This window comes from Dama dama, chromosome 8, assembly GCF_033118175.1.
Source record: "Dama dama isolate Ldn47 chromosome 8, ASM3311817v1, whole genome shotgun sequence".
Taxonomy (NCBI): Eukaryota; Metazoa; Chordata; class Mammalia; order Artiodactyla; family Cervidae; genus Dama; species Dama dama.
In genome coordinates, this window is record NC_083688.1 from 15,880,294 (window position 1) to 15,906,922 (window position 26,629).

The window sequence follows — 26,629 nt, forward strand, 5'->3', positions numbered from 1 at the left end:
AATGACCATGTACCTCTAATAAACTTCTCCAAAACAACGTATTCCCAGTTCTCCCCCATTAAGTACTGTGTTTATTTTCCTCTGATTTGCTCTTCCTCAGTATTCAGTCCACACTTCACTTGTGAACCCAAAGATTCTAGAAAGCAGGTTCAAATCTATTTTCCAGTTCCCCAAAGCTTCAAGTACTTGGAACAAGCCTAAGCCAGATATAAAAATGAGGATCTATGGTTTCTTCCAGTTCTGAATCTCCATCTTGCCAGGAGCTAGAATCCCTTCAATCAGCTCTAGGAGACTCTAAGTGTGCATCCTTCTGCAGACCTCAGGAGCATCTTCAAGAGGCTTCTCTCCCCTATGAATTCCAATTTCACAGTCAGTGAAGCTCATTCTAGAGTAGAACCACATTTAATCCATCCATTTCTAGTCAGAGCCTCTCATATGAGCCCCCATTTCAAATTCGAGCTGCTGCTAAACCACCATCAGCCCAATCCATTTCCTCCAGGTGGATCTGTTGTGTGGTGCATCCTACATAAAAATCAAGCCCGTGTCTCAGTCCTTACACAGAGTCTTTATATGCTCCTGCTAAGTTCCAGGTCTCCCAGGATAATAAGAAACATCCTCAGTTAAGAAGCAAAAAGGATAGAGAAAAATAAATTATTTTCATAGTTCTTGAAGAGCATGGAGCCTATCAGAGAAGGAAAGAATGGCATACAATTTTAAGAAAAGGAAGAATTTCTTTCATCTGTATTTTAATATAAATTCAACTCTCTCATAACATTTTCATTCCAAAAACAGCAGGGCATTAAGTTCTCAAGTGAATAATGGCACTGACCTACACCATCCTAAAAATGTCAACAGTCTAGCAATGAACCATCTCTTTAATTGTTTTTGCTTCCCAAAGTGTAAGAAAGGAAACTCCCACTCAGACACAGCACATTCATAAAGACCATTCTCTTCAGAAAATAGGATTACTAAGGATTCTCACTTTAATGCATACATTTTAGTAATGTCTGATTTTTTTCTTTCTTATAAGAACATGCACTACTTTTGTCAAACAACATTAAATATACACATACATGTACACATATATTTTTAACTCTATTCACTAATAATAAAAACAATCTAAATTTGTTGACTAAAAATAATTATGCTTTCTCATAAATCAAGTTGGTTCAGTAATTTAAGAGGTTTTCAATATTCACAGATAATATGATTGCCCATCTTGAAAAATTTCAAAGGATAAACTCACAAATTATTAAGACTAATGATTTCACCAAGAATGACAGAAAAGGCAGATTAACAACAAAATATTATCAACAAAATTCCTATATGCCCACAATAATTAATTTAAAAATATGAGAGGATAAAAGATCAATTCTAAGTAACAACCAAAATCACAAAATGTTGAGGAATTGAGACTTCCATGGCAGTGCAGTAGTTAAGACTCCGTGCTTCCAATGCATGGGGCACAAGTCAGATACCTGGTCAGGAAACAAAGATCTCAAATTCCACCCGGCAAGGCCAAAAAAAAAAAAAAACTCTAGAACCAATATTAATAAGATTGATACAAGATTTGATTTAAATTTTCAAATTATTTTTAAAAATATACAAGACCTAAACAAATAAATCCTGCTCTTGCCTGAAATGACTCAATATTATAAAGATGTTAGTTGCAAATTAGTCAAAAAATTCAACACAACCACAATTGAATTCCAGTCACAACTTTTTTACAGAAACTAAGAAGCTAATCTTAAAAATCAAATGGAAGAAAAAATGGGCAAAGAATGTGAATAGAACCTTCTTTCAGAAAAGATATATTAATAGCCAAGAAGTTCATGAAAAGACGTCCAACATCATTAGTCATTAAAAAATGCAAATCAAAAACAACAAGGCTCCATTCATACTCAAATCTAGAAAATAACTCCTAGACACCTGTTGGTGGTGGTTTTAATCACTGAGTTGTCTCTGAATCTTTGCGACCCCATGGACTGTAGCCCTCCAGGTTCCTCTGTCCATGGGATTTCCCAGGCAAGAATACTGGAGTGGGCTGCCATTTCTTCTCCAGGGGATCTTCCCAACCCAGGGAATCAAACCTGTGTCTACTTGCACTACAGGCAGATTCTTTACCGCTGAGCCCACCAGGGAAGCCCAGTCACCGGATAGGGAGTTAGAAAATCCTTGATTTTCACCTTCTATTATGAAGCTGCATTAACGAGGAATTCATAGGGGTAGAGAGGGTTTACAGCAAAAGACATGTGCGTGCTCTTTGATGAAACTCACTGAGAACCACTAGTGATCACTTCAGGGGGCTCCAGAAAGAAGGGCACTTGTCAGAACTGAAGAGTAAAAAGGTTTGCTAAAGATAATTAAAAGGCCTGCAAGAAGAATGATGTGACTTGAACAATAAGACATTTTTCCATTAATTATTTTTTAACCACCTGAAACATAATGAAATCCTGGATGAAACCTCAGCTCTCAATTCCTTTGAGATACAAAGATCAGAGTGAGTCCAGTTGAGCACTTGAAGTGTCAGGACCAATTCTGCATGTGGTGGGCAGTTGTGAGTTCAAAGACAGTATCACATGTACTCCTCCCTACCAGCCAGAAGTAAAAAAAGTACCAAAGAAACAGGCTTGGGCTCTGCCCACAACACTGTCATCTGAGCATTCCTTTCGTTAGAACAATACAAGATTATACAATGACCCTTAAGTTGAAGCAGGATTCTAGATGCCTGAGAAAGTGGGATACTCCTAGGGTATGGTAAGCTGACTGCTGACACAATCAATAAATGAATTAGCGTAAAGTATGCTGACTTCTTTGGAAGGAATTTTATGAACACAAGATTTAAGACTTCTTATACAATAAGCAATGCAATCACAAGTACTAATAAAGGTTGGATGGCATCACCGACTCAATGGGCATGAGTTTGAGCAAACTCCGGGAGTTGGTGATGGACAGGGAGGCCTGGAGTGCTGCAGTCCATAGGGTCGCAAAGAGTTGGACACAACTGAGCAACTGAACTGAACTGAAGGGTGCTATGAACTAAAGGTGGTGTTGGAGAAGACTCTTGAGAGTCCCCTGAACAGCAAGGAGATCAAACCAGTCAATCTTAAAGGAAACGAGTCCTGAATATTCACTGGAAGGACTGATGCTAAAGCTGAAACCCCAATACTTTGGCCACGTGATACAAAGAACTGACTCACTGGAAAAGACCCTGATGCTGGGAAGGATTAAAGGCAGGAGGAGAAGGGGATGACAGAGGATGAGATGGTTGGATGGCATCACTGACTCGATGGACATGAGTTTGAGCAAGCTCTGGGAGTTGGTGATGGATAGGGAAGCCTGGTGTGCTTCTGTCCATAGGGTCTTTTTTTTTTAATTTACTTTTTTTTTTTTAATTAGTTGGAGGCTAATTACTTCACAACATTTCAGTGGGTTTTGTCATACATTGATATGAATCAGCCATAGATTTACACGTATTCCCCATCCCGATCCCCCCTCCCACCTCCCTCTCCACCCGATTCCTCTGGGTCTTCCCAGTGCACCAGGCCCGAGCACTTGTCTCATGCATCCCACCTGGGCTGGTGATCTGTTTCACCATAGATAATATACATGCTGTTCTTTTGAAACATCCCACCCATAGCATTACAGGCTTACATCAAGAAACAAGAAAAAAGCCAAATAAATGTCCATAGGGTCTTAAAAGAGTCGGACACAACTGAGCAACTGAACTGAAGAGTGCTATGTAAGAAAATTATTAATCAATCAATAAACCTAGAAATGAATTATGTGCAAGACTGTACTAAGGAATGAAGGGAAATTCTAAAGTCTACATCTCTGAATCAGAAATGACAAGATACATAAAAAAGCTGTGTTAGGGACTTCCTTGCTGATCCAGGGGTTAAGAATCTGCCTTGCAATGCAGGGGACGGGACGTAGGTTCAATCCCTGGTCTGAGAACTAAGATCCCACATGCTGCAATTAAAACCCATGCACTGCAACTATTGATCCGGAATGCCACCACTACAGAGTCCACACACTGCAGCCAGGGCCCGAAATAGTTAATAAATATATTTTTAAAAATCTCTGTTAAAGCCAGACATCAAAGACACTCCACAATTCAGTCTAACCTCCCTAGTTGTCTGCTTTCCACACTCATATCCAATCCAGCTAAACACTTGCCTTACTCTTCCAAACCCCACATGTTGCAATACACTCTTCTCTCCTCAAATGCTTCACCCTCCTTAGAGCAACAAGCAAAATCTCACCTTTCCGTGAATGCTCATCCCAAATGCTTCCTGAGTTCCTGGAAGTCTTTTATGACCTATACACTCCCTTATGATCTTTCATAATCCTTCTTTACGGTTCCATCCCTTCTCTTACTTCTGTTTTAGTCATACACTTGTCCTATCCCTGCTACTGAAGCAGGAGTAATGGAAGAGCAGAACTCGTAGAAAAATCTGGATTTTAACCTGAACATTAACTGACTAACCTTGACCAAACCAAACTACTTAGCTTTCTTAAGCCTATATACAAATACACAAAACAGGGAAATCATAATGTATTTTGTATTACTTCATTAATAAACAGAGTATAATGTGTGCATGTAAGAAAGAGGAGCAGACAAAGGAAAAAAGAGAATGTAGAAATATATAAGAATAATAGAAGAGGAAGGAAACTAGTAGTTATGAGAATTGTGTGTTTAAAAAGTTAAAGGGACTTCGCTGGTTTGGTTCGACCCTGGTCGTAGCAGATCCCGTGTATGTGGTGACCACTAGGCCCCCGCACCACGACTACGGAGCCTGCATTCCTGAGCATCAGAACCGCAACTGCTGAGACCACGCGCCATGACTACCGAGGCCTGCAGGCCCCAGGGCCCGCGCTCTACAGCAAGGAAGGCCACTGCAGTGCAGGGCCCACACACCACACCTACAGAGAGCTCACACACAGCAACAAAACCTGAGAGCCACCAAAATAAATGAGCTAATTTTAAAAACAAAAAGTTAAAGAAAAAACTGAACTTGTCAAGAGACAGTTGAAGACAAAAAAAAGGATCCAAAGCAAACTTTAAAAAATAAAAATGATGATGCCCACAGTAAAAAAAAAAAAAAAAAAAAAAAAACTACCCTGGATGGGATTAACAGCAGATTAAACGCTGCTGATGAAAAATTAGTAAACTTGAAGAAAAGCAATAGGGGGACTTCCCCGATGGTCCAATGGCTAAGACTCCACATTCCCAATGCAGGGGGCCCTGGTCAGGGCTCACAGATCCCACATGCCGCAAACAACACCCAGCAGAGCCAAATAAATAAACAAAATAAATGAATATTAAAAAAATAAAAACTAAAGGAAGTCCTTAAAGCAGAAAGAAATGGTAATAGATGCAAATCTGGATCTACAGAAAAGGAAGAGAACTAGTAAAAGTAACTTATTGGTAAATATAAAAATTTTACCCTTAAAGTTTAAGTCTGCTTAAAAGACAACTGATTATTTATGAATAATAATAACAACATATACTGGAATTGATCACATATGTAGAAGTAAAACCTTTTTGGCCAACCCAATAATTGACCATATTAACAACTTAAAAATGAAAAAACATATGACCACCTCAGTAGACGCAGAAAAAGCATCTGATGGAATACAACATTGGTTTCTGATTTTAAAAAAACACTTCGCAAACTAGGAAGAGAAGGAAACTTCCTTACTGACAAAGAACATATACCAAAAGCCTATAACTATCATCACACTTAGTAGTTGAAGACTGAATGCTTTCTTCTTAAGATCAAGAATAAAACAAATATATCTACTTCCACCACTTCTATTTAACATTGTACTGGAAATTAAAGCCAGCACAGAGAGAAAAAATTAAAGATTAAAAAGGAAGAAGTAAAACTGTATTCCCAGATGACATAATCTTTATGTAGCAAATCCAATGAAATCTATATTAAAATCTACTGGAATGAGTAAGCATAGACAAGCTGATAGAGAAAAATCAATGCACAAAAATCAATCATATTTCTGTACAGTCAAAAATATAAATTTTTAAAAATCATCACTTTAATAAAATCAAAAATACAAAATACATAGAGCTAATTATGACAAAAGACGTACAAGATACGCACAGTGAAAACTACAAAATATTGCTAACAGCAAGTATAGAAAATCTAAATAAATGTTCATGTGTTGGAAGATGTTAAGATGGCAATTCTCCCCAAATTATTTACAGATCCAATACAACCTGAATCAAATTCTCAAGCAGATCTTTTTGAAAAGCTGACAAGTTGATTGTAAAATTAATATGAGATGAAAAGGATCTCAAAAAGCCAAAGTCTGGGGAAACAACAGCAAAGCTGAAGGACTTACACTGTCTGACTTCAAGTCTTTTTTATAAAGCTATAGTAATCAAATCAGTGTAGTACTGGCATCAATACAGACCAACAGATGAATGAAAACAAAAAAGTCCAGAAACAGAACCAAATATATACATAAATTTTCAACTGAGGTATAACCTAGGTACAAGGGAATTCAGTGAAAATATAGTCTTTTCAACAAATAGTTCTAGAACAATCAGATTCCATATACTTAAAAAATGAACTCTGATCCATACCTTGCACTATGTATAAGAATTAACCCAAAGTAGATCACAAGTCTACAGTAAAGTGAAAGTATTAGTCGCTTAGTCCCGTCAGACTCTTTACAACCCCATGGACTGTAGCCCACCAGGCTTCTTTGGTGGATACTGCAGTATCCAGGCAAGAATACTGGAGTGGGTTGCCATTCCCTTCTCCAGGGGATATTCCTGACACAGGAATCGAACCCAGATCTCCTGCATTGCAGGCGGATTCTTTACCATCTGAGCCACCAGGGATATACGTCTAAAAGTAAAATCTAAAACTAAAGCTTCTAGAACATATCACAAACATATTATTGTGAAAATAGGCAAAGAAAGTTTTTAAGCAAGAAAAGCAGAATCCATAAAAGAAAAAATTGTTAAGTTGGACTTCATCAAAATTAAGAACTGCTCTTTAAAAGTCATCATTTAAGAGAACAAAAAGAAATTAGGAGAAAACATGGTGTAGAGTTCTGACAAAACTGGAGAAAGGAATTCCACTGGAGAAAGGAATGTCAAACCACTTCAGTATTCTTGCCTTGAGAACCCCATGAACAGTGTGAAAAGGCAAAGAGATAAGACACTGAAAGATGAACTCCCCAGGTCAGTAGGTGCCCAATATGCTACTGGAGAAAAGTGGAGAAATAACTCCAGAAAGAATGAAGAGACAGAGCCAAAGCGAAACACCACCCAGTTGTGGATGTGACTGGTGATAAAAGTAAAGTCCGATGCTGTAAAGAACAATATTGCATAGGAACCTGGCATCTTAGGTCCATGAATCAAGGCAAATTGGAAGTGGTCAAACAGGAGAGGGCAAGAGTAAACATCAACATTTTAGGAACCAGTCAACTAAAATGGACCAGAATGGGTGAATTTAATTTAATTCAGATGAATTAAATTAAATTAAATTAAATTAAATTAAATTCTTGTGGGCAAGAATCCCTTAGAAGAAATGGAGTAGCCCTCATAGTCAACCAAGGTTTTTTTTCCTTTGGCTTGGGGAATTTTAAGCATTACTTCACTAGCGTGTGAGATGAGTGCAATTGTGCCAAGTGTTGGCGAGGATGTGGAGGAACTGGACCTCTTATACATTGCTGGTGTTAAAGCAAAAGAGTACAGCCACTTTGAAAAATGTTGACAGTTTGTTTAAAAGTTAAGTCTGTTCCTACCACATGATCTAGCCATTTTACTTCTATGTGCTTAACCAAGAGAAATAAAAGTATATATCTATACAGAAAGACTGGTACACAAATTTTCATAACAACATCATTTGTTACCAACTAAAAATTGGAAATGACCAATATGTCCAACAATAGGTGAATGTATCAATACTGCAGTATATCCCTTCAAAGGAATAGTATTCAGCATTAAAGAGGAATCAACTACTGACATACTAAAGAATGAATATCAAAATAATTATGCTAAGTGAAAGAAGTATAACCATAAACTATATGATTCCATTTATATAACATTCTAGGAAATTCTAGGAAACAAAATTAATAGATAATTACAGAATTATCAGTGCTTGTCTTGGATGGTGGTCAAGGAGCCAAGGACGTAATGAAAGTTTTGGGGGTGATGGATATGTTCACTATCCTTTCTGTGATGACAGTCTCATAAGCACATATATCTATCAAAATTTTACAAATTGTAAATTTTTAATAAGTATTGTTTATATATGTTGACTATATCTCAGTAAACCAGCTTTGTAAAGACATGGTCTTAACCAATAATTAATAATGTTTCATGATCCAAACTGGTTTGTATTCAATCATTAAAAGTATTTCCTGCTAATAATGTATGTGTTAGTCACTCAGTCGTGTCCAACTCTTTGAGATCCCATGGACTGTAGCCCACCAAGTTCCTCTGTCCATGGAATTCTCCAGGCAAGAACACTGGAGTGGGTTGCCATTTCCTTCTCCAATGCATGAAAAGGAAAAGTGAAAGTGAAGTCACTCAGGTGTTCGACTCCCAGCGACCCCATGGACTGCAGCCTACCAGGCTCCTCCATCCATGGGAGTTTCCAGGCAAGAGTACTGGAGTGGGTTGCCATTGCCTTCTCTGAAAGGAAGCCTGCAGAGGAACCTAAGGAGCAAAGTTCCTCAGTTAGCATTATATAACTTCCTGCCTCCTCCTGGTTTGGGCACCCAAGCTCTCAAGTCTATCAAATACGCCAACAATTACTGTCCTTCATTTGAAGGATTCTTCAAACCACAGGGAACAGGTGACTTCCTACTGTATCCACCTACTTCATTACTTGCCCTTTTCCTTACGGTTCCTTTAGATCTTAGGTTGATGCTGACATATCTAGCATTCATGCTGAAATCAGAACCTGATTTAGAGAAGTAGGATGATTCAGTGTGGGATTCCCAGGTGGTGGTAGTGGTAAAGAAAGTATTAGTTGCTCAGTCATGTCCAGCTCTTTGCCACCCCATGGACTACAGCCCACCAGGCTCCTCTGTCCATGGAATTCTCCAGGCAGGAATATTGGAGTGGGTTGCCATTTCCTTCTCCAAGTGGTAAAGAACACACTTGCCAATGCAGGAGACTTAAGAGATGCAGGTTCAATCCCTGGATCGGGAAGATCCCCTTGAGGAGAGTATGGCAACCCACTCTAGTCCATAGTGTCACAAAGAGTCTGAAGCAACTTAGCATGCACAATGCAGAGATGTGGAAGGATTATGGACTTTGCAATCAGACATGGGTTCATGAGTGCGTGCACACCAAGTCATTTCAGTCGTGTCTGACTCTTTGCAACTGTATGGACCATAGCCTGCCAGGCTCCTCTATCCATGGGATGCTCCAGGCAAGAATACTAAAGCGGAGTGCCGTGCCCTTCTCCAGGGGATCTTCCCGACCCAGGGATCGAATCTGGGTCTCCCGCATTGCAGGCACCAGGGAAGCCCGAACCCTGAGAACTGGTGCACAAAAAGGCAAATACTGTGTGATTCCACTGTTATGAGGTACTTCTAGTACTCAAGATCAGAGACAGAAAGTAGATGAATAGTTGGGCCAAAGAACTAAACAGACATTTCTCCAAAGAAGACATACAGATGGCTAACAAACACATGAAAAGATGCTCAACATCACTCATTATTAGAGAAATGCAAATCAAAACCACAATGAGGTACCATTACACGCCAGTCAGGATGGCTGCTATCCAAAAGTCTACAAGCAATAAATGCTGGAGAGGGTGTGGAGAAAAGGGAACCCTCTTACACTGTTGGTGGGAATGCAAACTAGTACAGCCACGATGGAAAACAGTGTGGAGATTTCTTAAAAAACTGGAAATAGAACTGCCATATGACCCAGCAATCCCACTTCTGGGCATACACACTGAGGAAACCAGATCTGAAAGAGACACGTGCACCCCAATGTTCATCGCAGCACTGTTTATAATAGCCAGGACATGGAAGCAACCTAGATGCCCATCAGCAGATGAATGGATAAGGAAGCTGTGGTACATATACACCATGGAATATTACTCAGCCGTTAAAAAGAATTCATTTGAATCAGTCCTAATGAGATGGATGAAACTGGAGCCCATTATACAGAGTGAAGTAAGCCAGAAAGATAAAGAACATTACAGCATACTAACACATATATATGGAATTTAGAAAGATGGTAATGATAACCCTATATGCAAAACAGAAAAAGAGACACAGAAATACAGAACAGACTTTTGAACTCTGTGGGAGAAGGTGAGGGCGGGATGTTTCAAAAGAACAGCATCTATACTATCTATGGTGAAACAGATCACCAGCCCAGGTGGGATGCATGAGACAAGTGCTCGGGCCTGGTGCACTGGGAAGACCCAGAGGAATCGGGTGGAGAGGGAGGTGGGAGGGGGGATCGGGATGGGGAATACGTGTAAATCTATGGCTGATTCATATCAATGTATGACAAAACCCACTGAAATGTTGTGAAGTAATTAGCCTCCAACTAATAATTTAAAAAATAAATAAATAAATAAAAGAAAGTAGATGAATAGTTGCCAGAGCCTGGGAAGAATAGGAAGTCACGGTTTAATGGGTAAAGAGTTTCAGTTTTACAGGATGAATAGTTTTGGAGGTGAATGATGATTACTGCAAGACATTATGAATATATTTAATACCACTGAACAGCACATGGAAAATGAATAAGATGAAGCAATTTTGGATTTTGTGTATTTTATCACAATTTTTAAAAATGGGGGGAAAAGTGTTTTTAGACTAGTGGCTGACTGCACTTGACTAAATCTATGGGTTAATCACCTAATTGCAGCTCTGGGGCATCCAGTTCTTGCTACGGTTCCAAATTAAATGCTCTCTGAAAAGTTCTTGTTGTCAAATCCTCCACCTCCTGTGACACAACACAGAGGAGCATCCTGTGTAGCTCCCACCACCCTCAGTCTAACAGAGGCAACAAGAATTCTGCCTGCACTTCCTTTCAGTTCAGTTCAGTGAAGTTGCTCAGTGGTGTCCAACTCTTTGCGACCCCATGAACCGCAGCACGCCAGGCATCCCTGTCCATCACCAACTCCAGGAGCCCACCCAAACCGATGTCCATCGAGTCAGTGATGCCATCCAACCATCTCATCCTCTGTCATCTCCTTCTCCTCCTGCCCTCAATCTTTCCCAGCATCAGGGTCTTTTCAATTGAGTCAGCTCTTCACATGAGGTGGCCAAAGTATTGGACGTTCAGCTTCAACATCAGTCCTCCCAATGAATATCCAGGACTGATCTCCTTGCGGTCCAAGGGACTCTCAAGAGTCTTCTCCAACAACACAATTCAAAAGCATCAATTCTTCAGCACTCAGCTTTATTTATAGGCCAACTCTCACATCCATACATGACCAATGGAAAAACCATAGCCTTGACTAGATGGAACTTTGTTGGCAAAGTAATGTTTCTGCTTTTTAATATGCTGTCTAGCTTGGTCATAACTTTCCTTTCTAGGAGTATGTGTCTTTTAATTTCATGGCTGCAATCACCATCTGCAGTGATTTTGGAGCCCAGAAAAATAAAGTCTGACACTGTTTCCACTGTTTCCCCATCTATTTCCCATGAAGTGATGGGACCAAATGCCATTATCTTAGTTTTCTGAATATTGAGCTTTAAGCCAACTTTTTCACTCTCCTCTTTCACTTTCATCAAGAGGCTCTTTAGTTCTTCTTCACTTCCTGCCATAAGGGTGGTGTCATCTCCATATCTGAGGTTACTGATATTTCTCCCAGCAATCTTGATTCCAGCTTGTGCTTTATCCAGCCCAGTGTTTCTCATGATGTACTCTGCATATAAGTTAAATAAGCAGGGTGACAATATACAGCCTTGACGTACTCCTTTTCCTATTTGGAACCAGTCTGTCGTTACATGTCCAATTCTAACTGTTGCTCCCTGACCTGCATACAGGTTTCTCAAGAGGCAGGTCAGGTGGTCTGGTATTCCCATCTCTTTCAGAATTTTCCACAGTTTATCGTGATCTAAACAGTCAAACGCTTTGACATAGTCAATAAAGCAGAAATCGATTTTTTTCTGGAACTCTCTTGCTTTTTCACTGATCCAATGGATGTTGACAATTTGATCTCTGGTTCCTCTGCCTTTTCTAAAACCAGTTTGAACATCTGGAAGTTCACAGTTCACGTATTGCTGAAGCCTGGCTTGGAGAATTTTAAGCATTACTTCACTAGCGTGTGAGATGAGTGCAGTTGTGCGGCAGTTTGAGCATTCTTTGGCATTGCCTTTCTTTGGGATTGGAATGAAAACTGACCTTTTCCAGTCCTGTGGCCACTGCTGAGTTTTCCAAATTTGCTGGCATATTGAGTGCAGCACTTTCACAGCTTCCTCTTTCAGGATTTGAAATAGCTCAACTGGAATTCCATCACCTCCGCTAGCTTTGTTTGTAGTGATGCTTTCTAAGGCCCACTTGACTTCATATTCCAGGATGTCTGGCTCTAGGTGAGTGATCACACTATCATGATTATCTGGGTCATGATTTTTTGTACAGTTCTTCTATATATTCTTGCCACCTCTTCTTAATATCTTCTGCTTCTGTTAGGTCCCTACCATTTCTGTCCTTTATTGAGCCCATCTTTGCATGAAATGTTCTCTTGGTATCTCTAATTTTCTTGAAGAGATCTCTAGTCTTTCCCATTCCATTGTTTCCCTCTATTTCTTTGCATTGATCGCTGAGGAAAGCTTTCTTATCTCTCCTTGCTGTTCTTTGGAACTCTGCTTTCAAATGGGTATATCTTTCCTTTTCTCCTTTGCTTTTCGCTTCCCTTCATTTCACAGCTATTTGTAAGGCCTCCTCAGACAGCCATTTTACTTTTTTGCATTTCTTTTTCTCGGGGATGGTCTTAATTCCTGTCTCCTATACAATGTCACGAACCTCTATCCATAGTTCATCAGGCACTCTGTCTATCAGATTTAGTCCCTTAAATCTATTTCTCACTTCCACTGTATAGTTATAAGGGATTTGATTTAGGTAATACCTGAATGGCCTAGTGGTTTTCTCCACTTTCTTCAATTTCAGTCTGAATTTGGCAATAAGTTCATGATCTGAGCTACAGTCAGCTCCCAGTCTTGTTTTTGCTGACTGTATAGAGCTTCTCCATCTTTGGCTGCAAGAATATAATCAATCTGATTTCAGTGTCTACCATCTGGTGATGTCCATGTGTAGAGTCTTCCCTTGCATTGTTGGAAGAGGAGCTAACCCACATCCAAAGCAAGGAGCAGCGTCTGCACTTTGCTGGAACAGCCATGAAGAGCGACCTCACGTTCAAGATAAGAGAAACCCAAGAAAGACAGTAGGCACTGAGAGAGGGGATCAGAGGGCAGACAGACTGAAACTACAATCACAGACAACTAGCCAGTCTGATCACATGGACCACAGCCTTGTCTAATTCAGTGAAACTAAGCCATGCCGTGTGGGGCCACCCAAGATGGATGGGTCATGGTGGAGAGGTCTGACAGAATGTGGTCCACTGGAGAAGGGAATGGCAAACCACTTCAGTATTCTTGCCTTGAGAACCCCATGAACAGTATGAAAAGGCAAAAAGATAGGACACTGAGGGATGAACTCCCCAGGTCAGTGGGTGCCCAATGTGCTACTGGAGGCAGTGGAGAAATAACTTCAGAAAAAATGAAGGGATGGAGCCAAAGCAAAAACAACACCCAGTTGTGAATGGGACTGGTGATGGAAGCAGGGTTAGATGCGGCAAAGAGCAATATTGCATAGGAACCTGGAATGTTAGGTCCATGAATCAAGGCAAATTGGAAGTGGTCAAACAGGAGATGACAAGAGTGAACATCGACATTCTAGGAATCAGCGAACTAAAATGGACTGGAATGGGTGGATTTAACTCAGATGACCATTATATCTACTACTGTGGGCAGGAATCCCTTAGAAGAAATGGAGTAGCCATCATAGTCAACAAAAGAGTCCGAAATGCAGTACTTGGATGCAATCTCAAAAACGACAGAATGATATCTGTTCATTTCCAAGGCAAACCATTCAATATCACGGTAATCCAAGTCTATGCCCCAACCAGTAACACTGAAGAAGCTGAAGTTGAACAGTTCTATGAAGACCTATAAGACCTTCTAGAACTAACACCCCCAAAAGATGTCCTTTTCATTCTAGGGGACTGGAATGCAAAAGAAGGAAGTCAAGAAACACCTGGAATAACAGGCAAATCTGGCGCTTCCTTTACATCACCAATAATGGCACAGATGGCTGGACCACAGAGGGATTCACAGAACCAGTCCAGGCCCATAGCAGGATTTGCACGCGTGCTCTTTAGTATTTGAATGAAAACGAGCTTCATTTCCTACAGAAACTCTCCAGAGAAAAGAAAATACTCCTGAAGATTAAAATAAAAGGACACTCTACAACTTGGACCCTATGAGGCTGATCCTCTAAGGCTGGTCAACATTACAGAAAACCAAAGTTTGGGATAAATGGGGAAACTGAAAACAAAAGTTTACAAATCTTCCCCCACACGAGAAAATCCTTTGCTATACCTTTTTTGTACTTAAAATACTGAGCCACCTCAAAATCATTTCCATTCCAATACCTAAAATCAACTGGTCTGTAAGTGTTGCGAGGTGAACACTATAAAATGTGGTACAAATGTGATTCTTTCAAAATCACTGAGCAGTAATAAAACTCACAAATAAGCACAAATCTTTGTCTCAAAATAAATCAGTCAAGGTTAAAAAGTTTAATGTGTTCTTTTTCTTTTCTGACAGCTTTTTCATCATACTGTGCAGGGGAACCCAAGTGTACATGCCATGGGCAAATACATGCCATAACAAGAGGGATAAGGATAGGCAGGATTTGAACTGACTGATGGGAGAGGAAGGACATAGTGCAGAGGAGGAATATGAAGGTACAAGGGGACACACCTTGTATAATTTCACTTCTCTGAAGTATCTAGAGTAGTCAAAATCATGATGACAGAAAGTGGAACGGTGGTTGCCAGGAGGTGGTGGGAAGGAGAAACAGGGAATTGCTCAATGAGTACAGAGTTTAGTTTTTTTAAGATGAAAAAGGGTGAGCGATGTTACACAAGTGTAAATATAGTTAACTGTACACTTAAAAATGGTTAAGAGGGTAAATTTTAGACTATGCATTTTTTTAAGCTACAGTTAGAAAAAAAGAGAGTCACAGAAATTAGAAATTATTAGACATTAGAAATTATGACTGCCCTGGCAGTCATACTAATGCAAAAATATTTCAAATTGACTAACTTCAGTGTGCAGTCCTAATCTCTAAAATTCCTTTTTTCCCTAATTGAAAAAAAAAAAAGTAGACATGCCTTGCTAATGGTACATGCAGGTTTCCTTAACTACAATAAAACTGAAGGAGCGAGAAAACTAAAAGAAGACAATACAAACCCTAAGTGATGGTATAAAATACAAAGCAAGCTAGTCAAACACAATCTAATTGTGCCATCCCCACCCACAATGTTGTCTAAGTCGCTAAAGAAAACTGTACACGGACTTCCCTGGTAGTCCATGGCTAAAACTCTTGTGCTCCCAATGCAGGGGGCCCAGGTTCAACCCCTGGTCAGGGAACTAGATCCCACATGCCACAGTAAAGATCAAAGATCCTGCGTGCCACAACTAAGACCTGGCGCAACCAAATAAATTAAAATTAAATTAAACTTTTAAAAAACTGTATGGAAGCTTCTCTTTACACCAAGAATAAAGAAAAACTCTTCTACCTGCTTGCAAGGCCCAGCACCTTCTGGCCCACTTCTCCAGCCCCCTCTCCCCCCAGGTTGTCCTATATGCTTCCTGACCCATACACAGGCCTGCACCTTAAGTCCCCAGTCATCTCCATGTGACCCATACACAGGCCTGCACCTTAAGTCCCCAGTCATCTCCATGTGACCCATACACAGGCCTGTACCTTAAGTCCCCAGTCATCTCCATGAACCCTGCCATCACAGGGTCTTTTTACCCTTGCCTTTGTTCTGACTGGAACATTGTTCCTTTCCTGTGCATCCTCCAGATCTCAGTTCAAATGTTAACTTCTGGGATTTCCCTAACTCAAATACTTGTCACTGTTGCAGTTTTACATTTGTGTGGTTAATCTGATGGCATCTGCTGAGCACAAGGATCTTGTATGCACTCACTCTCCCCCATTTCCAATGCTAAACTCAGCACCTAGTACCAACTAAGCACTCAAATACCTGTTGAATAAGTGAATGGGCACCAAATCTATAAGAAAATAATAATATATCACAGAATGTCTCCTCAGGAGTTTGTGCATCTTCACAAATGAATCTTGGAGAATGTTCAAAGCAACTGAGCCTAAAGTCCCTATTCAACTCAAAAAAAACAAAAAAGTCAACTGAGACGCCTGTATAAATTTCCCTGGCCCTTCTGTCTCTAAGCAAATACTGAGCAACACTCTAAGTGCTTAATAAATACTTACTGAACTGAAATGAAATTATACTCTTTCGAATAACGGATTTTGATATCTAAACTCCTGCATTTTAGTCCCAAATAATATTTCCAAAAATTGTTCATATGCCTCAGTATAATTACCATTGGATTAATTATAATGTCGTTAACCAATAATGTTTGAATGAGGCTTAGCGCAGGGGTCCCCAAACCTCATGGTACGGGGCTGTGGCCTGTTAGGAATTGGGCAGCAGAGCCGGAAGTGAACAGCCGGTAAGCAAGCGAAGCTTCCTGTGTATTTACAGCCGCTTCCCATCGCTCCCATTACAGCCTGAGCTCCACCTCCTGTCAGATCAGCAGCCACATCAGATTCTCACAGGAGCTCGAACCAAAACAAGACTATGGAGTAGACTGACATAAGCAACACACTTCAGGTGTCATTGTCCCCCATTACCCTTAGATGGGACCATCCAGGAGCAGGAAAACAAGCTCAGAGCTCCCACTGATTCTGCATTATGCTGAGTTGTACAACTATTCCATTACATGTGCAACTATTCCATTATGTGTGCGTTCATGCTAAGTCACTTCCGACTCTTTGCAACCCTATGGACTGTAGCCCTCCAGGATTCTCTGTCCATGGGATTCTCCAGGCATGAGCACTGGAGTGGGTTGCCATGCACTCTTCCAGGGGTTCTTTCCCATCCAGGGATTGATCCCGCATGTCTTAGCTTACAGCTCCTACCTTGGCAGGCGGGTTCTTTACCACTAGTGCCACCTGGGAAGCCCCATCTCATTATACATCATAATGTAATACTAGAAATAAAATGCGCAATAAATGTAATGTACTTGAATCAACCCCAAGCCATCCACACAACACAGAAAAATTACCTTCAGGAAAACAGTCCCTGGTGCCAAAAAGATTAGAACCGCTGGCTTAGAGCATCCTTAGTCCCACTGCTTCAAACTCAATTAAGGGAGGTTTTCAGTCTTTTGTATTTTAATATAAATTTTACTTTGTCAATTTCTGGGCGGGAGGCGGGGGGGTGTCGGAAACAGCCCAGCTGGGATTTTACTATTGTGTTGAAATTGTTTTCAAATGTAATTCAGAGATATTAACACCTGTCCCTACTTTTTCAACGTGGTAAATGTCACTTGAGTCTTTTTTCCCCAAATCTACTCAATCCCAAGGAGAGTTCCTTCTGTAGAAAAATGTTAAAAAAAAAAAAAGAAAAATGTTAAGACACAAAATCTAACTCAAAGAATACTAAATAAACTAAAATTCCCGGGTAGCTCAGCTGGTAAAGAATCTGCCGGCAATGCAGGAGACCCCCGTTCAATTTCTGGGTTGGGAAGTTCCCCTGCAGAAGGAATAAGCTACCCACTCCAGTATTCTTGGGATTCCCTGGTGGCTCAGACAGTAAAAGAATCCGCCTGCAATGCGGGAGGCCTGGGTTCCATCCCTGGGTTGGGAAGATCCCTTGGAGGAGGGCATGGCAACCCACTCCAGTACTCTCGCCTGGAGAATCCCCATGGATAGGGAAGCCTGGCGGGCTACAAGTCCATAGGGTCGCAAAGACTCCGACGCGACTCAGCACAACACAAATAAACTAAAAACCGGAAAGCTAATCGCCAGCTAATGGATCAGTTCGACATGTTGAACCAAATGAGTCTCCACGATCAACGAAGCAGATAAAAGTATACCACGCTGGAAGGCGCAAAGCAACAGGCAAACATCAAGTATTACATCAAAGTGGCTGCTGCTCAAGAATCCTAAGGCGCCCCTCCCGTGTCAATCCCAAACATCTGTATCGGGACCCAACAGAACGCGTCCACAGGTGACCCAAACCTCGGGAAGCGTCCCCTCGACAGCAACAGGCTGTTTAACTCTGCTTTTCCTCCCGGGGCATCATACTGGGTACACGGGAGGGCCGGTGGGGCTCAGGCGCGAGGAGCCGGGCCTGGGAGACCAGGTGGGCCCTGAGCGGGGGTCGTGGGGTGGGCAGGGTCGACGCCAGGGCCGGGGGATTGATACCAGAGACAGAGAGCACTTGCGCCTGGCCGCCGGCGCAGGTGCCCCCACTTCCCCGGAAGGGTCGTGGTGGCCTTGAAGGCCAGCCCCGGGGTCGGTTCTGGGGAGGGGTCGAGGTGGGCGCGCGGGCGCGGGGGGCGGGGGGCGGGGAGGCCTCACCGTGGCTCCCGGGAGGCCAGCGCCGCCGCCGTCCCGCAGTTGCTAAGGAGAATGCTCTTCCGGGTCGTGGGCACCGAGTTGTAGAGAGCAACGGTGGCCGGGAGGGGCCAAAAGCGAAGCGCGGGGTTGAGCGCGCGTGGCCGCGGCGGGGGTCCCCAAGGTACTTTTGTTGAGGCGGCGGCAGCAGGGCCCGAGCGGAGGGCTCTCCCGGCGGCCGGCTGTAGCCAGTGGCTCTAGATGCCGCCCCCTGCTCCCGGGCCAGCGGCTGGCGGGCGACCTCCCGCCCCTGGTGCTGATCGCGCCCAGCCCCAGTCCTCGGTACAGTGCCCTGCTGGACTGCCTCTCACACCACCCACTCCCCTATCTTCCCACCCGCCTATAGACCCTCACCCGCCGCTATCCTCGCCCCCGACGCTGCCACCGCAGCTTCTAGCTCCCGGGGTGTAGCCCCGCCGGTCCTTTCCTGTGACAGGTTTTTTTTTTTTTTCTCATCCCATGACTTACTCCACGCTCGATTACACCTGCTCAGAGCTAGCTAGGTGCAGGGCTGGCCCTGGGATACCGAGGTGGACCACCCAGGCGTGGTTCCTGCCCGCTGAACCGACAGGCGGCAGGCAAGCAGGCAGTATCCTGCAGACTGGGATGCTCAGAGTGAAGAAAGGGAGGGGAGCCTGCCCGAGGGGGGCCTGCCCAGACTCAGGTGGGGAAAAGCCAGGGGTGGAGACCTCAGCCAAGTTAAAAGGGTAGGGAAGAGTGATCCAGGGAGGAGAGTAGGCTCCCCGTTGAGAAACCCACTGAAAGAAAGGTATGTTCCGGCCTGCCCTGGAAAGTGTGTAGAGAAGAGAGTATGGTTAAGGCTGGAACCTAGAAAACAATATCATAGGTGTGAACAAAGGAAAAAGAACTCCCAAGGAGCAGGCACATGTTCGTTTGAAAGACTGCTGAAAAGACAGCAGAAGAATTTCGGTTAGGAGGTGATCACCAGTGTCAAATGCTGTGTGGATCCAGAGTCCAGTGGTAACCACAGAAAAATCAAAATTCAGGACTGGGTTGCCAAAGTTGACAATGACTTGAATCTGTGTAGTGATTGAGTCCACCACCATATGCTCCTAGTTAAAACAAGGGAAAGAGATAACATTAAATTGTTCCTGAATGCGTAATGTATCTAAAAGCACTGTCACTGTATTTGCAAATTTCAGAATTCCTCTACTATAACCCATCTCCCTGAAGGTGGAAAATATTGTTATTTAAGCTTGCATCTTCAGTGCCTGCCACAGGCAAAGGCCTCAATCAATATCTGTTTAAAGAATAAAAGAACTGCTGGGCCTCTGATTTTTATTGTTCACACAAGTCCCTTCCAAACCTTCAGCAAAGGTGTGTTGTGGGAAGAACTTGTCTATTCAAACTGTAGAGGGTGGAAGAAATTCAGCAGGGGTAGGAAGCAGGGCGTGATGGAGGTCCAGGGACTCAGTAGGTGGGAGAGAGCCCAGTGGAGCCAGAGGTGGAAAGATCCAGAAGGAAGATAAAGGATTGAAAACACAGAAGCTGGGCTTTCAGGGCCAGAAATGGGAAGTGAAGCCAAAAATAATTAGGAATAGGAGAGAAGGACAATTTTTGTACATAAGTTTAACAGAGATATCTCACTGAGATTGGACTGCAGGAAGAAAGTGTGTCAGCCAGTGTGAAGGCTGCAGGGCTAGGTAGACATCTCCCCAAGTCGTCTAAGTGAAGTGCACCCTGGGCTTCTTCATTTGGGCCAAAGGGTAACCGCAACACACTCTGGAGTGAGTTGAAATGAGAGGCTTGCCCCACAAACATATATCCCAGTCCATAATTCCAGTCGATTTCCGTTATCACAAATATTACAGTGTGTGTGTGTGTGTGTGTGTGTGTGTGTGTGTGTGTGTGCATACGTATGCCCAAGAGAGAAATGTTGTTCTTCTCTGAGAGACTGATAAACCTGTCCACAATGGATGTGACCAGGCATTCATGGAAGGAAATCATGAAATTCTAAATGTGTAGCTGAAGAATTTAGAATACCCAACATATCGGCCAAGAGGGCCTAGAAGCAACATCAACCCCATGGAAATTTCAACCCCATGGACTATAGCCTGCTAGACTCCTCCTTCCGTGGAATTCTCCAGGCAAGAATACTGGAGTGAGTAACCATTCCCTTCTCCAGGGGATCTTCCCAACCCAGGGATTGAACCCAGGTCTCCTGTGTTGCAGGTGGAATCTTTACCATCTGAGCCAACAGGGAAGCCCTGAAAATGGTTACAACTCAGTAAAAGAAAGTTAAATCAATTAATTTTTTGTGAAAAGAAGGGACAAAGTCAACTTGTAACCTAGAAGAAGGAAATCCAAATACATGAAGTGTAAGATAAAGCCCACCCCACATTCTCCTGGCAACCTTGAATATAGCATCTATTCTAAAGAACTGTGTTCTATTGAAGGGTCAAGGTGATTCGTTAGGCTCAAGTTGGCTAGGCTTCTTGGGACATCTCAGTGATGCCTCAAGAGGTAGAAATTTATCATTGCTATGAAGGGCATATTCTTAGAGAACTGCAGGGAATTGTGGGTGAACTCTGTATTTTCAGAGTGGTATGGGCATGGAAGTTTCCAAGTGATGTTCTTTGTCTGACTGGTCTCTGGATGATGGATGCCAGTTAATGGCTTAGAGGAATGCCCCCCAAGACCCAAGATATGAGTGAAGGATCAGAGTTACTGTGCCCTATTCTTATATGAGATGAGCCATCTGCTGTCTCCAGGAGAATTCCATTTTGGCCCTACGAGGAACTGTGTCTTTTATGAAGTCTAAGCTTTTTTGGTTACCCCAGAGCTTTCCATGCCAATCCTGATTCCTAACCACCACCATCCCCAACTTGGATTTCTCCTTTACTAACATCCACCTTGTCTCAAAGTCAGACACCAAGGAGTCACTCTTGACTCCACTTTCTCCCATCACCACACTCTCACCCTAATAACCCAGTCCAAGAACAAGTCCTATAGACTGTAGCATTTCCCCCACCCAATTCCACTGCCACCAGTTACAGTGAAAGGAGCAAATAACCAAGCAACTTGGGTTCAGTAAGAAGGGGTTACAACCTCAAAGATGAAGCAAGGTGCTAAGGCTGTGTGTGTGTGTGTGTGTGTGTGTGTGTGTGCGTGTGAACAACGTAATGACCAAACAGCACAAAAACTTCAAGGAGACAGGATGGAATAAATTCATTCAACAACACATTCTGATTGCCTTTCACCTGCTAATTTTACCTTGAAGGAAGTTAAAAGATAGTGAAAGGACTACCAAATAGGTTAAAGAAAAATCTAAGGTAGAATTGAACATATTCCAAGACTTCCCTGGTAACCCAGCGACTAAGACTCCACACCTCACAATGCAGGGGACCTGGGTTTGATCCCTGCTCAGAGAATTAGATCCCATATGCTACAACTAAGAGTTTGCATATGGAAACTAAAGATCCCACGTGTCTCAGTGAAGATCGAAGATCCCACATGATGCAACTGAGACCTGGCACGGCCAAATAAATAAATACTTTTTTAAAAAAGAGAATTGAACACATTCCAACAACCACAGTAAAAGAGTGCTTGCTGTCCTAGAGTGAGACTTTGGAAGGTCTTGACTCAGCTGTGCATGTGTGCATGCTAAGTCATTCCAGTCGTGTCTGACTCTTGGAGACCCTATAGACTGTAGCCCACCAGGCTTCTCTGTCCATGGGATTCTCCAGGCAAGAATACTGAAGTGGGTTGCCATGCCCTCCTCCAGGGGATCTTCCCAACCCAGGGATTGAACCAGCGTCTTTTACGTCTACCTGCCTTGGAAGGCAGGTTCTTTACCACTAGCTGATCAAGCCCAGATTAACTGTGGGATGCATTATAAAGTCCATACCTGTGCAGGCAGAGTATGGTGGGCTTAGAGGGCTGTGAGTAAGCAGAAAATATCACCGTCACTAAATCAATTGTTCTTAGCCTCCAAGACTGCAGCAGCTAGATCATCTAGACCACTATTTCCAACTTGGAGTCTGTTTATAGCCTGATGCTGTTCTCATCTCACTTTAAACTTAGTCTTAAAATTTACATTTTTCTCTTCTTTATAGCTTCATAGAATTATTTTTATCCTAATTTTTAAGAAATAAATCCTTCTATAATATTCCCATTTTTGCCTCATAGGTGTTAGCTTTTGCCTTAATGTCTCTTTAACCTACTAACTTCTATTTAAAATTTAATCTTTTTAAATAGTTTTACTCTTTATTTTATCAGGATTCCATTAACATTATTATTAACTTTTTAGGTTTATTTTTTTAATTTTTCTAGTATTTTTGCCCTTTTGTCTCTTTTAATTTTACATATGCTACTTTAAATATGAATTTTAGAAAATGCTCTCATTTACAGTGTTATTCTTCCTAAATTTTTATTTCCACATCTTTAGCTTTAAATTTGTCAAAATTTTTACACTCATCATCTTATTTTAGTTTTTATTTCTCTGATCTTCCATCTTGCATATTTTTTCTGGTTTGGACTTGAATTACATGTATATCTCAGCAACTGCAAATGTCATCTAACAATCATTGCACTTTAAATGAGAAAACAAAGAGTCATATTTCATTCACAAAATCCAGAATGCTTATACTTTTCTTTGCTGAAGAATTTACTGCAGAGGGAGATATGTATAGGACAGAATTTTACTTTTCTTCTGTGTCTTGTCTCCTGCTAGATACCAGCCACATAAGAAGCTAGTGTAAGAGAAAAGGCACTCTCAAGTTGCAACTCTGATACAGCACCAGTGTGGCATAGCACTTAAGGCATGGGTTACCAAACTGCTGGGTTCAAATCCAACTCCTCCAATTACTTGCTCTGTGACCTTGGGCACATTAACCAACCTCTCTGTGTCTCCATTTTCCTCACCTGTAGAATGTAGATGATGATAACATCCCATAAGGGTTAGGGCTTATGTGAGGTTTGAATGAGTCAATATATGTAAAGGACCTAGAACAGTTCCTGGCACATAGTAAAATACATGTGTTTGTTAATATTATTTAACACGTAGTTATCCTATATAGTAGTTGCTCTTAGGGGTATAGAATAGCCAAGTATCTTGTAAATGATGGTCCTATTTGACATAAGCCGCTTTTATTCTTCCTTTTAGAGCAGACACTGTAGCCAACTAAGGTTCTCGTTGGCACTTTCTCTTCCTAACCAAACCTGATTTTTTTTTTTTTTTTTTTTTTCAGATATCAACACTCCTCCAAGGACTCGTATGGGGTGGGGCTGGGGAACAATTTCAGTGAAGGGTGAATCTGTTTCTCCCTTTTCAGTGTCCAACCCTGATTGAGTCTCTGAATTCTAGAATTCTAGAGAAAAAACATCTCATTGATTGGCTCAGGCCAGTCTATGAGTTGGGCTAGGGGTCTACTGGAGCCAATCAGCTGAGCAAGGGATTGAGAAAGAGAATCACCCAGTAGAATTTGGGCTACTCAAGTATATATCTTTCTTAGGGGCTGGAGTGGATGGGGAATGTGTGTGTGTATGCATGGTGCAGACTTACTGGAGGAGAGGGGAACAAAATTTCAGGGGAGAAGTGATAGTTTCATGCACTATATTATAGCCTGTCTCCACAGATATGCATACCCTAGCCTGAAAAGCAATGCTATAAAGCTATGGTTGTCATTAAGTGTGATAGTATATTTTTAAATATTTAACTTGTCTAAAGGCCAAAACCAAACCAAGAGGATTTGACCAAAGAGGACTTGAAAAAGGTGAGAAAATGACAAAAAGAATTCTGAATCTATGTATAAGAAAAACATTTTTTAATTAGAACAGATAAAAAGAAATGTGCACAGTCACTTGATGGATAAATGAAAATATAGTAATATATACTATATAGAAAATATAGTAAAAAATATATATAGGAAAAAAAAACCTGAGTTGTTCAGAAAATGTTACATTTGATCTTAGTTAAATGAATCAAAAAACACAGCATCCAAAAGAAATCCTATTTTAAGTTAAAGAATTTATTAACTGAGAAAAATACAGAATAATACAATTAGAACAATTATAAGATTACATGTGAAGGGACTAAATTCTCCCTTTAAATTAATTTAAAAAAAACTGGAATCATAGACTGGATTAAAAAGACAAATCCACACCTATGAATCTTGTTTTTTTTTTTTAATTTAAAGAAAAGGGAGAGAATAATTTAAAAACCTGGCTCAGATAAGTCAGACTTGCACAAAAGCAAGAGTAGCGGGTCCCAGCTTGACTGAATAAGTTATGTTCATCCCAGGATTCCAGCATACCCAGGCATGCCCTGAACACCAATGGCAGGACCCCCTGGAGGACTGTTTTCATGAGAAGCTAGCATCCTAGAAAATAATCCCTTCTTCAGGCAGGACCAAGGAGGAGCCCGAGACAGCAGGTCAGTATAAAGCTGTGTACAGCAGGGAGGCTGCAGGGGAAGTCTGGCAAAACAAGCTATTTGGCCCAAAGGCCCTCTGCTCTGTAGCTTTTCAACAGAACGGAGTGCCAGCAAAGGCAGGGTGCTGTTGGAGCTTGCTGGCAGAAACTCTCCACAATACTCCATTCATTGGCCCCCAGAACAGGCTCTGACCCAGCCCCACTGAGGGATTGTCAACAAGTCCCTACACCTTGGGGTGGTGGTGCGGGGGCCTCCTTTTCTCTTCTACAAAACAGTGATTAGAGGATCTGATCCAAAAAGGAAAAATTGGGAAATAGGGAGCTTTCTCAAATGTGCATTGGGCTTTCACAGAAATGAACTGCAATTTTGAAGATAAAAATATTCACAATAGATAAACAAAGATTCTGGCACTAGTGGTAAAGAACTTGCCAGCCAATGCAGGAGACATAAGAGATGTGGGTTCAATCCCTGGGCTGGGAAGAGCCCCTGAAGAAGGGCATGGCAACCCACTCCAGTATTCTTGCCTGGAGAATTACATGGACAGAGGGGCCTGGCAGGCTATATAGTCTATAGGGTCTCAAAGAGTCGAACATGACTAAAGCGACCTAGCACGCAAAGATTTTACACATACTTTCTCAGACAATAAAATTGGAGAAAAAAACAGTATGCCACCTGTGTGCACATGACCAGGCAAGAATGGAGGAAAGTTCTGTGATGGAACAATTATTAATAGGTTGAAAAGGCAACACCAAATTTGGGGATGTTATTTTAAAAACAAACAAAAAAAGAAATACTGGATACATAGTTAAAGCTGTATTGAGAGAATTCTGGTATCTTTGGGGCTTATAGTAACAAGAAAGAAAAAGGGAAAAAATATCAACTAAATTTACACCTAAATTTTTTTAAAAGATATAAGTAAGTCCAACTCTTTGTGACCTGGTGAACCTTCGCCCACCAGGCTTCTCTGCCCAGGAAATTTTTCAGGCAGGAATACTGGAGTGGGTTGCCATTTCCTACTCCAGAGGATCCTCCCCAGCCAAGGATCAAACCTGCATCTCTTCCATCTCCTGCATTGGCAGGCAGATTCTTTACCACTGAGCCACCTGGGAAGCCCCTATAGGTAGACAGGTACGTACAAACATACATATATACATTCAGAGGTAGGTACACATACATTTGGATTTAGATTGAATTATACTTTTTTTGAAATTTTAAACTGAAATATGATTCACGTAACATAAAATTTACTATTTTAAAGTGTACAGTTTGGTGCTTTATAGTATAGTCACAGTTTTGTACAATCATCACCACAATAAGTTTTAGAACATTTTAACCACACCAAAAAAGAAATCCCATGTCATGAGCATTCCCCATTTCCCTCCCATCCTTCCAGCCCTGCTAACTGCTGCTAAGTCACTTCAGTTGTGTCCGACTCTGTGCGACTCCATCCCTGGTATTCTCCAGGCAAAAACACTGGAGTGGGTTGCCATTTCCTTCTCCAGTGCATA

The 26,629-nt window shown here is 41.7% G+C and overlaps 1 protein-coding gene across 3 annotated transcripts in view; it reads right to left on the reverse strand.

Annotated features, from left to right (window-relative positions):
• The window catches only part of DIS3L2 (DIS3 like 3'-5' exoribonuclease 2), a 364,857-nt gene extending 346,029 nt beyond the window's left edge, over positions 1–18,828 (reverse strand). For 2 of the 3 annotated variants that reach the window (XM_061148507.1, XM_061148510.1), the window contains exon 1: positions 18,692–18,737. The gene's annotated coding sequence lies outside the window, so the exon portion shown is untranslated. Of the gene's footprint in view, positions 1–18,691 lie in introns of all 3 variants that reach the window. The other variant, XM_061148508.1, reaches the window with a different exon arrangement.
• Positions 18,829–26,629: the final 7,801 nt, after the last annotated feature.